Here is a 12,054-nt window from a genome sequence, read left to right as displayed (position 1 = left end):
GAGACTATTTTTACACGGCTGAAACCTTTTTTCTACTTTTTCTTGCCTTTTATGTGGCAAGACTGGTTCCAGAACCTTCTGGTCCCCTTGCTGCTTCCTGGTATTAACGACACACACGTCACGTGGCTGACAACTGATGTTTCCTGCGGCACTTACCAGTCAGTGTAAGTAGCAGTCATAGGATGAGGGGCTTTAGGTACAGAGGTATCCTGGGGGGCTTGGAAATATTGTCTCATAATAGTTAAAAATATATTGATAATACCAAGCATAAACCCCACAATTGCAGTTATTAAAATGAGATCTTTCTGGGGGTTTCCGACCTGACAGTTTCCTCCAGCTTCATCAGAAACATGGCTGGGATTTGGCCCCAGGAGCTTTCGTTCATAATTACTCAGGGACTCTCCCCTTTCTTATATCCCATCCTAATTGACTTTAGTCATTAAAGTGACGGTCCTGAGCTAGAGGTCATGCACCAGGACTCCTTCCAGAACCCAGCAATCATGGACTCTGAATCTGGCCACTCGGTATTACCCTTAAGCAATTTCCATAACTCCTCCCTCCCACCCCCAAAAAGACTGCGAACGCTGCTTTTCCGCCTCATCCAGGGAGCAGAAGACCCAACCCACGGGTCAAACCGGGGACCTTGCCCATGGCGATCCACAGCGGTCGATGGCCATTTAAAATGTATCTGAGTTCTCCATAAGGCCTGGTTCCCCTCTGACGCCCTGGCAATAGGAAAGGGTGGTAGAGCGCTGCCTGATGGCTGCAGCCTTTCCTCCTGGAATCAGGAACCTGGTTTCGACCCGGACACCCCTGGACTCCCACAGAACCCTTTGTAACTGGAAAATGGAAAAGAGAGGCGGCCAAACCTCCACAAGCCAGGGAGAGCCACAGCCCCTTGACTGCTCCTCACTAGCACCTTGGAAAGTCCCTGTCCACAATGAAGAAAGAACTCCCTCTAGTGACTCGTTGTCACCTTTTATTGAGCTCCCTACTGAAGCAAAGGAATGGACTTAGCTCTCATTCCCAGTGACCAACTCCCCTTACCAGAATGCGCTCCCGTCACAGTGCGTAGCAGGGCCTAGTGAGATGCACATTTACGTTAAAACCATAGAAGTGAAGTAGTCTACGGGTCGCTGCACCTCAGTATATTGTGGCACGTGTCAGCCATCACCTGATTGCCATCAGGTCTGAGTCTTTTTAAGTGAGGCCATGGCTGCATGTGTGGTTCGGACTGTGTGAGAGACGTTGTGCTAATTTTCAAAAGGATTTGCATACTAAAATCTGGGTTTTACATGCGTAAATGTACTTTACCCGTGTAAGTGGGTTTTTGAAAATTGCTATGGTAGAGGCCACTGAATTGTCAATAGGTTTTACGTATGTAAATGGACTTTTGAAAATTGCTGTAATGCTACTTTTACGTGCGCAACTCCTTTTGAAATTTCCCTCTTAGTCGATTGGGATGTGCATTCGTTTTCAACAACTGGTAAAAATGCAACAAACTGAAAACAGCCTCCTACCAAAATATCCCACAATTTTTGAGTATTTTCATATTCATAGCTTTTTAAAATACTTCACAAACGAGCCTCCGACGGCCCTGGCTGGGCCTTCCAGGCCTCATTAAAGCCCTACAAACAGCGTAACTTTAGAAGGTATCTCTGTGCCTCGCCCGCGGAATTGACCTTTTATAAAATGCCTGCCCAATATGCAAGTGAAGCCACACGCCTTTCCCTTTTACCCGCCTCCGGGGGAGCTCTTCCGTGGCGGAGGGGTTTTCCTTTTTTACATGTGCACTTTTTTTATTTTAAAAAGCATTTGCAGAAAATTTCAGCTCCCAAGCAGATGTTATTGTATGTGGGAAACGTTGCCAGCGTAATTGTCCACGTGAACTTATGCACATAACCTTGCCTTGAAAGTCGGTGCCCCTTGTGCAGGCTGTTGCAAACCTCCTTGGATGTGCTCTGTGCTACGTTTTGTCGAGGGCACGCCTGGCCCAAAATCCCCTCTTGTCAGGCAAATGTTTGGAGATCCTCCCAGCTTACCCAAGATGCGGGCTGGAGTGGTTCTGGCAGCGTCCCGGCTGGCAAGGCACTGGTGAACGGGGTCCAGACGAGCACAGAAAGCGCTGGGGATCCCCAAGGTGTCTGCGGCATCCACACAGGACAAAATGACACCCAGAGTGGCTCGTAAATGCGACTTCGTACAGAAACACAAAGCTGGGATAACGCTGGAAGGAACAACACTTTCTCATTCTCTCTTTTTCTTTGCAGTGTAAAAGGATTTAACTTGGTGTATGAACTTTTGGACTATGACAGGAAATTAAATATCTACACGTATTACATGAAGAAATTCTTGGACCAGAAAGTTGCCTCATCAGGTCAAATGTAGCATTCATTTTATTTAACACGCGCTTAAAAAAACCAACGGTGCTGGATATGGATATAGGGGGCAATTGTCAAGCTTCACGCACTGTGGCAAAACCCTCAGCTACTTTGCTCCCAATGTGTATGTGCCGCAGGGAAAGGCCTGCGGGGATTTGCACCCGCTGCCTGGAAATGCAAAGCCATGTGTCCCGGAAACGCCTTCGTTGCCCGCAATGCGGGTAAACGTATGGGGGTGGTGGGACTTGTGTGTGTACAAACGTCAGACAGGTGGCTTACACAAGTAAAGCACTTTTCACCCATGGAAATCCCTTCCTATGGCGGAGGAGATGGATCCTGGCTTAGCTCTTTAAAAAATGTCCCCAGTGCTTCTGCAAGTTATAAATCAGCGCAGTGAAGGCTCATTCCTTGGAGCCTGACGTGGTGTCTTCCCATTTTCTGACATTTAGCCCGAGGCTAGGAGGGCTGGGGGCAGGGAGAGGGTCTCCGCTGGCACGGAGGGGGGGGGGGGTCACCTTTAGTAGTAGCAATGAATTAGACATTTACTTTTCAAATTGACGCATCACAGGTGACGCATGCGGTGCCGCAGATTATATAGACTGGGTTACGATTAATCTCGGAGAGTTTATTCAGCAATCAACTTTCCAAGACCTCCTCGATTTTAACATTAACTTCAACAAGGTAAACGCAAGGCACTGTTACTTCCTTAGCTATAATGCAGCATGAATTTACTGACGGGCAAAGTGTAGGAAGGGTCTTTCATAATCCTCTGAAATCTGCAATATTACTTGGAAGAAAGAAACTGTCAGCCCTGCACGGACTGAAGAGTTCATCTGGTTATAGATTCAGAGGGCCTTATCCAGTCAAGTCTGGGACTTAGCTGGGCTGGTCAAATTGTGGAACAAAGAAAAGATATGTCCACTACAAAATCGGCAAAAATCACTAAAAATAAACCTTTTCACAATCCTCAAAATACAATTTTTATTAAATAGCATTAAGACATTAAGGCAGTAAACATACAAAATGGATCAATACATTGTATAAATCTCTAATCAACAACCTTTTACAAAATATTTTCCCATAAATGTTAGGGTGCTCTTATGTAACATCACCCAGTCAAGCACATCTATAAGAGAATTGTTTGTGTAATTGTATTTTGAGGATTGTGAAAAGATGTATTTTTAGTGATTTTTGTCCCCTTTTGTGTTATAAATGCTGGTTCTGACTTATGCACCTAAGTCATTTTCAGGATGAAAACATTGCCGGATCTTGGGGCGTTCCGGTGCGGGGCTGACTTAGCGGATAATTTAGCTTGAGAACGTTGATATTCTGGTCATGCCGTCGAGCAGTACTAAAATTATCCAGATGAACTTTCTTTTATCTGGGAGTATTCAATGCTGTGGTGGGATCAAGTTATCCAGATCACTTACCTGGAATGCCTGCAGCTGAATACGGACCTCACAGTTTATATCTCATAAGCTGCAAGCCCAGAATTAGTGCCTAATTAATCAGTTTCTTTTTTAATCTTGAAGATTAAATAACATGCAAATTAGAGTAATATTCGAATAAATAATACAAGAAAGGCCCAGTAAAGAATTGGTGGCTTACAAAGTCTCATTCTTGACCTAATTTGAACTCCCTGCAAGTAGAGTGAAAAAGAGAAGACAATCTGGTGTTTACAGTTTCTGACAAGAAGTAAAACACTTTTTTGCAGCTTTCATAACACAGATAAAAGCAAAGAAAATAGATCAAGACCATCAGTCCTAAATCCACCCAGGCCAGTATTCAGTTGGCCCTTTAGTTAGTTACAGATACAAATGTCTGGCTGAACTACCTGCGTAAAGTTAACCAACTCCGTGTAGCCAGATAAGAAAAAAACTACCAGTAACTGGCTATGTTTGAATATATCCAGCTAGGATTTCAAGTTATCCGGCCTTGTATGGGTCCAGATATCTTCAAAAGATATCCAGGCAAGTAGCACCAGGAAAGTAAAGAAAAATGAAGCACAGGACCCTGTGGCCTGATTTCTTCCCATCCTCCCATCATCAAATTGGAAAGAGACCATAACGGCCTTGCAACCCTTACCCCATATCCCCTCCTACATCGTAAACATAAACCTGTGTCGCTGACGACAATTCCTCCTCCCCCCCCCCCCCCCCCCCCCCCGGTTGGATTTGAACAGCTGCTGCCAAGCCCTACCAATCCCACCCACCCCCCTATCATCTATATGGTTACCACCATCCCAGACCCTCCCCCTATCTCACCGAGCCCTAAAAAGCCCCACCGGGAAGGGGTTCCAAAATTATCCGCTGCCGGCGAAGCCCAGCACGGCCTCTGTCAAAGCTTAAACTGCACACAGTGTAAGGAAGAAAAGCAAAGCCTTCCCCCATCCTGGCCCTGCATACATCTTGCAAAGCGTTTACACACTTAAAACTGGGTTCCACGTGCGTACATGCACTTTTGAGAATTGCTACAAGATATGCCATTGAATTACCCATAGGTTTTACCCACATTAAGTGGCTTTTGGAAATTGCTGCGATAGTAAGTTACATCTGCATGTGTAAGTCCTGGTGGGCAATTTTGTAACAGACCAAGTATTGCTGAAAATTCCCCTCTTAAAGTGCATTGCAGTTCTGCTCAGATGAGAGGTCTATATGTGCACGAAGCCATCTCTGATAAAGTACACATGCACACTAAGCCTAATGTCCTCGTCCTCAGGTGGGCGCACTCAGTCTGCTCAGTCCAGAAGAGCTGGCCGACGTCACAGTCATAGCAGATAAGCTGTGTAACAGCACGTTAACCAGGGATATCCTAACACAGGTCAAGAGCTTCGCAACCTACAGACAGCTTTATATTTATCTAACAAGACTGGAAAAAAACGTGAACACAGTAAGCCATGCTTTTTCTTCTCTTATAAACTTTTAAAACAATGCTTACCCAGTGATAAGGTCATTCTCACGTCTCCAGAGACACCAGTCAATTTTAGGTAGGCGTTAGAGAATTGATTGGTTTTTACGTCTAGGTTTTACGTCTACATAAAGCATGCATAAATCATCCGCTCTAATTCTCGTCTAGGGACTGCGCCTCCCATCACTTTGGCTTGCTACAGCTCTCCAGGGTGATCAGGCAGTTACTGCATTATTTTTTTTTTCCTTTCCAGAGCATGAACAATTCTTCCATCATCCCCATGTCCTGCGACAGCTCCTCTTCCTTAACTACACTTACTCTTCAAACTCAGCAGGAGCTTTTAGGTAACCTTTTCGTGGTCCTCGACCAGGAGTGGAGTTTGCTGAACGTATCAAACTGGCTGGATGTTTTCCACATCATCATCACCGACTATGTACAAGCCATCAACCAAACCCACCTTTCCCAGCTACCAGTGAACATTTCATGTGAAACCTACCAAATAATGTGAGTGCTGGTCAGAAATGTTCAGAAGCGACAGCTCAGAATTGCTGTCCTGTCATTTTGTTATGCTCATTTGAATTCTCCTGTTCTGTGATCCACAGAGTGAAGGAGCTGAATGACAGCTACACAGAACTAAAAGAAGCTGAAATTAAATCAGTTGCATCCTATAGTTATATGTATCTCTCTCAGCAGTTGCACTCTAAAGGTATTTACGCAATAGTCTGTGATATTTTTGATATAAACTGTTGAATATTGAGAAATGATAGAATGGGGTGAAAAGAGGAAGTGATGTAACCATCCAATTTTGGCAGCTTAACTTGATAGCTCCCTCAGATCAGATGCTAAATCCAGCTTAATCAGCCTTTCTAGGCATTTGTTTTTGCAATGCACGTATGCATTACATAAGGGGCTTTAGGGGGATGCTGTGTTTCAAAAATATTCAGCCCAGACTGAAAGGAATATTGAAACCAGCGGATCAGGGCCAATCCTATGCAGTGACCATGCTGCTTTCCCTATGAAATGACCTTAGGCAACTCGGAGAATGGACAAAAGGTAGTCTAAGATCTGGCCTGAGTGTTTCCATAACTAAGAAAGACATGCAACCATGGCTAGAGGAGCAAACAACAGAAATGTCAACTGTACTGGAAAATAAGACATTTCTACAATGATTATGAAAATTAGAGGTAGGATTACTGCGAGAACTATCAGGGTCATTCTCCATTCTGCAATGTGCCGGTGTCGCCTGTGCTATTATTCTAATTAGGGGAAGGGGAGGAGCTACCCCTGGCAGCGCTGCGGGCGATAATGTTTTCACACCTTTTCCCGTGGCGCTATGTCGGCTTTTGAGCGAGCGAGCGCCTTTTAAATCATGCGCACGTGAAGGAAATGACCCGTTTGACCCCTTAGACCAGCAGTTTGTGGTGTCTGTCTCTAGTCATCAGTCTGCGCCCCCCTCAATTTTACCCACATCCCTCACCCAGTCAGGTTTTGGCTATGATGAGTTTTATTCTGCCTTACCCTGCACAAGTCTACCACAACTTATAGCAGTGATTCAAGGGACCTTCATATCAGCCCCTGACTTTGTTATCTTCTAGAGCCTTGTGTAATCCTCTATCGGTAAATCAAAGGGGTATTCTTTTAATCATTGGTCCAACATCTTTAACAAGTTTTTTGAAACATTTTTGCAAAAAAAATTTTAATATTTAAAAAGTACACTACTTCCCCGTTTTTTTTAAAGTTACTTTATGCCCAACACGGTACCATGTTTCGCAAACTGCTGCTTCAGGGGCTGGAATCAGCATATATTCAATCCAAGATATTTCTTCATATTCAGTCCCAATTTACTCTTCTGAAATGTAACAAAACCTTTTGAAAATGGAGCCCTATAAGCCACTAAATTGTCCATAGCAGTTACTCGCGTAAGTGCACTTTAGAAAATTGCTGCAATAGTACGTTACTTTTGCATACATAATTCCTTTTGAATTGTCTGTAGGTTAAGGGGCGGATTTTCAGAGCCCTGCTCGCGTAAATCCGCCCAAAACCGGGCGGATTTACGCGAGCAGGGCCCTGCGCACCGGGAAGCCTATTTTACATAGGCCTCCCGGCGCGCGCAGAGCCCCGGGACTCGCGTAAGTCCCGGGGTTCTCGGAGGGGGGCGTGTCGGGGGGCGGGCCCGGTCGTCGCGGCGTTCCGGGGGTGTGTCGGCAGCGTTTTGGGGGCGGGTACGGGGGCGTGGCTACGGCCCGGGGGCGTGGCCGCGCCCTCCGTACCCGCCCCCAGGTCGCGGCCCGGCGCGCAGCAGGCCCGCTGGCGCGCGGGGATTTACGTCTCCCTCCGGGAGGCGTAAATCCCCCGACAAAGGTACGGGGGGGGTGTAGACAGGGCCGGGTGGGTGGGTTAGGTAGGGGAAGGGAGGGGAAGGTGAGGGGAGGGCAAAGGAAAGTTCCCTCCGAGGCCGCTCCGATTTCGGAGCGGCCTTGGAGGGAACGGGGGGAGGCAGCGCGGCTCGGCGCGCGCAGGCTATACAAAATCGATAGCCTTGCGCGCGCTGATCCAGGATTTTAGTGGATACGCGCGGCTCCGCACGTATCTACTAAAATCCAGCGTACTTTTGCTTGAGTCTGATGCGCAAGCAAAAGTAGGCTGATCGCGCTTCTTTTAAAATCTACCCCTAAGTGATTATTTTATTTATTTATTTATTTATAGTTTTTATATACCGGCAATCATGAAAACATATCTTGCTGGTTTACATCGAACAGGAGTGCATTATAAACAAAAAACTAGAACTGTGGTGTCCGAAAGTACAGTTACATTTAACAAGGGTAGCCGAACTTGGAGAAGGAAGAAGAGAGGAGAGAAAAGAGATGGTTAAACAATATACAATTTAAATATAGTATACAGAATAAATGTTATATACAAGAGGAGTGGAGTTAATCCTTGAATGTGTTAATCCTTGAATGTGGTGTCAACAGAAAGCTGTTTGGACAGAGATAATTACGAGAAACATAAAAAACTGAAAATAGTTCCTAATGTTCTATGTTACTCTTTTCCTGCAGGTTCTGCATGCGTTGCAAATACAAATGGATCAAGGGACTGGCTGGAGAAGAACTGGGGCAAATTCTACACAAGTTCTTCCATTCCTGAACTCCTGATTTTAAATCCAGATCTTTCTCTGGTAAGCAGCTAATACCAGAATACGCTGAGCCTTTCAAGCTACTCGAGCTGAAAGTTATTTTTAGAAGAAATTAGGAGCAACATTTCCTCTGTTGTGGATCAGAAGAGTAATGACCTTGTGATATTATTTTATTTATTTATTTATTAGCAATATTAGCAAGCAGATCAATTTTCAAAAACAGCTCAGTGCTTGACTAATGTCCCTAAGTTTTAGGCACCTACATTTAGGAGGATTTTCCCCATAGAAATGGAAAGTTATCTGAGTAACTTAGGACTGCCTTCTGGCATCAGTAAAATTACTGTATCCAGATAAATTACAGGAAATCTCTGAATACCGAAAGTTATCTGGATAACTTAGGACTGCCTTCTGGCATCAGTAAAGTTACTGTATCTAGATAAATTACAGGAAATCTCTGAATACCGAAAGTTATCTGGATAACTTAGGACTGCCTTCTGGCATCAGTAAAGTTACTGTATCTAGATAAATTACAGGAAATCTCCGAATACTGAAAGTTATCTGAGTAACTTAGGACTGCCTTGTGGCAACAGTAAAGTTACTGTATCTAGATAAATTACAGGAAATCTCTGAATACTGAAAGTTATCTGAGTAATTTAGGACTGCCTTCTAGCATCAGTAAAGTTACTGTATCTAGATAAATTACAGGAAATCTCCGAATACTGAAAGTTATCTGAGTAACTTAGGACTGCCTTCTGGCATCAGTAAAGTTACTGTATCTAGATAAATTACAGGAAATCTCTGAATACTGAAAGTTATCTGAGTAATTTAGGACTGCCTTCTAGCATCAGTAAAGTTACTGTATCTAGATAAATTACAGGAAATCTCTGAATACCGAAAGTTATCTGGATAACTTAGGACTGCCTTGTGGCAACAGTAAAGTTACTGTATCTAGATAAATTACAGGAAATCTCCGAATACTGAAAGTTATCTGAGTAACTTAGGACTGCCTTGTGGCATCAGTAAAGTTACTGTATCTAGATAAATTACAGGAAATCTCCGAATACTGAAAGTTATCTGAGTAACTTAGGACTGCCTTGTGGCATCAGTAAAATTACTGTATCCAGATAAATTACAGGAAATCTCTGAATACCGAAAGTTATCTGGATAACTTAGGACTGCCTTCTGGCATCAGTAAAGTTACTGTATCTAGATAAATTACAGGAAATCTCCGAATACTGAAAGTTATCTGAGTAACTTAGGACTGCCTTCTGGCAACAGTAAAGTTACTGTATCTAGATAAATTACAGGAAATCTCCGAATACCGAAAGTTATCTGGATAACTTAGGACTGCCTTCTGGCATCAGTAAAGTTACTGTATCTAGATAAATTACAGGAAATCTCTGAATACCGAAAGTTATCTGGATAACTTAGGACTGCCTTCTGGCATCAGTAAAGTTACTGTATCTAGATAAATTACAGGAAATCTCCGAATACTGAAAGTTATCTGAGTAACTTAGGACTGCCTTGTGGCAACAGTAAAGTTACTGTATCTAGATAAATTACAGGAAATCTCTGAATACTGAAAGTTATCTGAGTAATTTAGGACTGCCTTCTAGCATCAGTAAAGTTACTGTATCTAGATAAATTACAGGAAATCTCCGAATACTGAAAGTTATCTGAGTAACTTAGGACTGCCTTGTGGCAACAGTAAAGTTACTGTATCTAGATAAATTACAGGAAATCTCCGAATACTGAAAGTTATCTGAGTAACTTAGGCCCAGCCTGAAACATCACCAGTTTAGCGGGGTATGTTTTATCCAGCTAAAAACTTGCCCAGATAAATTGACCCAGTCAGTACCGTGAGATTTTTTAATCTCCAGTTTTATCTGCCTAACTTTTTACCCCGCTCTAACTCCACGCTTAGCTGCACAATTTTTAGGGAACTAAAGTTAGGTGTCTTGTGAAAACAGATTCTTGAATTTTAGTTTTCAGCCACTCAGTTTTCAAAGGGGTTGATTTATTCACTTGACTCTCTGATGCCGGTGCTTAGTCTGAAAACTGAGGCCATGATTTCATAAATTAGCGTATTACTGAAAAATTCTATGGATCAGCTAATGCAACTATTTGGATAATTATCTTAAGTATGAATGTAACTCTAAGAGTATGGCACAGCCATTGACGCAAGTCATTCACTCCAGCGCCGATGTGCCCATCCCGCCCAGCACGCGCATTCATTAGGGGATGCGCGAATGTGTCAGGCTCACGCATGCCGAGCGGATTTTAAAAGCTGCCCAGATACGCGCACAGCTCCCGCAGCGCGCACATCTCAGAAGTATTCAGAAAGGGGTGAGGCATGGGAATTTCCGGGTAAATACTCACACGATCCGGTGGGCGCCGAGGCCCCCCCGCCACATAACTTTACTTCTGCTAGGGAGGCCGTGTAAGTTAAAAAATTAGGAAAATCTGCAGGGGTGGCTAACTGGAAGGAGTGAAGGCTATTGAACTGGGGGGTTTGGAGGACCTCTCGCTTAACTGAGTGGACTGATAATGAACTGGTAAAACTGGCAATGGCCGTCTGCGTGCATCCTTTTTAAAATCCCCCAGTTAATCTGGTAGAAGTGTGATTTGCACGCCCATTTAAAATTCGGCTACATTTGCACGTGGCCAGGCTATTTTATGACATGCGTACGTATATGCGCACAAGTTATAAAATAGCCATGTCCCTGGGTGTGGGCTGACATACACGCACACGTGTGCCTGTGCGTCAGCTTGAAAGCTACCATCCCTATCTATATACCCTGTTTCCCCGAAAATAAGACATCCCCCCAAAATAAGACCTAGTAGAGGTTTTGCTGAACTGCTAAATATAAGACCTCCCCCGAAAGTAAGACCTAGCAAAGTTTTTATTTGGGAGCATGCCCGTCGCACAGAACACCAGAGCATGCAGCTGTGATTTTTTTTTACCCTGCAGGTTTCACAGTTAGTTGTCATCACAAACCAGCATAACCAGACAACTATTCAGAATATGATAAATGTTCATTTTTTGTTCAACAATATATGTGAATTCTTCTTCATGGAAAAATAAGACATCCCCTGAAAATAAGGTCTAGTGCATCTTTGGAAGCAAAAATTAATATAAGACACTGTCTTATTTTCGGGGAAACACGGTATTTGCTTATTAGGGTGTGGTAAATGGCATTGTTTACAAAGCTATAAAAAAAGGCATTTAAGGGATTACATTTACAGCTAAAGCCTTCAGGAATCCGTGTGGTTACAGAAGGCACCAGAAGCCATAAAACGCTCTCTACTCTTCCCTGAAAGAAATGCACAGTAAACTTATATAATTCATGAAGTGTGGTGAATCTGGAATAAAGTGGTGAAGCAGAGCCAGAGCAAGGATGGAAACAAACTTACAATTAGACTGGCATTAAATACATTTCTTTAGCAGAATGTGAATGAATCAGTGTCAATGTTAGATTGCATGATATGTCCAAGTCACCACATGGAGGGTCACAGGACATCTTTGGAGACCAACCACATAATTTATGACTTTGCGAATATATCCATACAATATTTTAGAAGCTACTCAAAAATTGAGCTACTCTTGCCCCAGGTCAAGAGGCCGGTTCAGAA

This window comes from Rhinatrema bivittatum, chromosome 14, assembly GCF_901001135.1.
Source record: "Rhinatrema bivittatum chromosome 14, aRhiBiv1.1, whole genome shotgun sequence".
Classification (NCBI taxonomy): domain Eukaryota; kingdom Metazoa; phylum Chordata; class Amphibia; order Gymnophiona; family Rhinatrematidae; genus Rhinatrema; species Rhinatrema bivittatum.
This window is presented reverse-complemented; position numbering follows the sequence as displayed.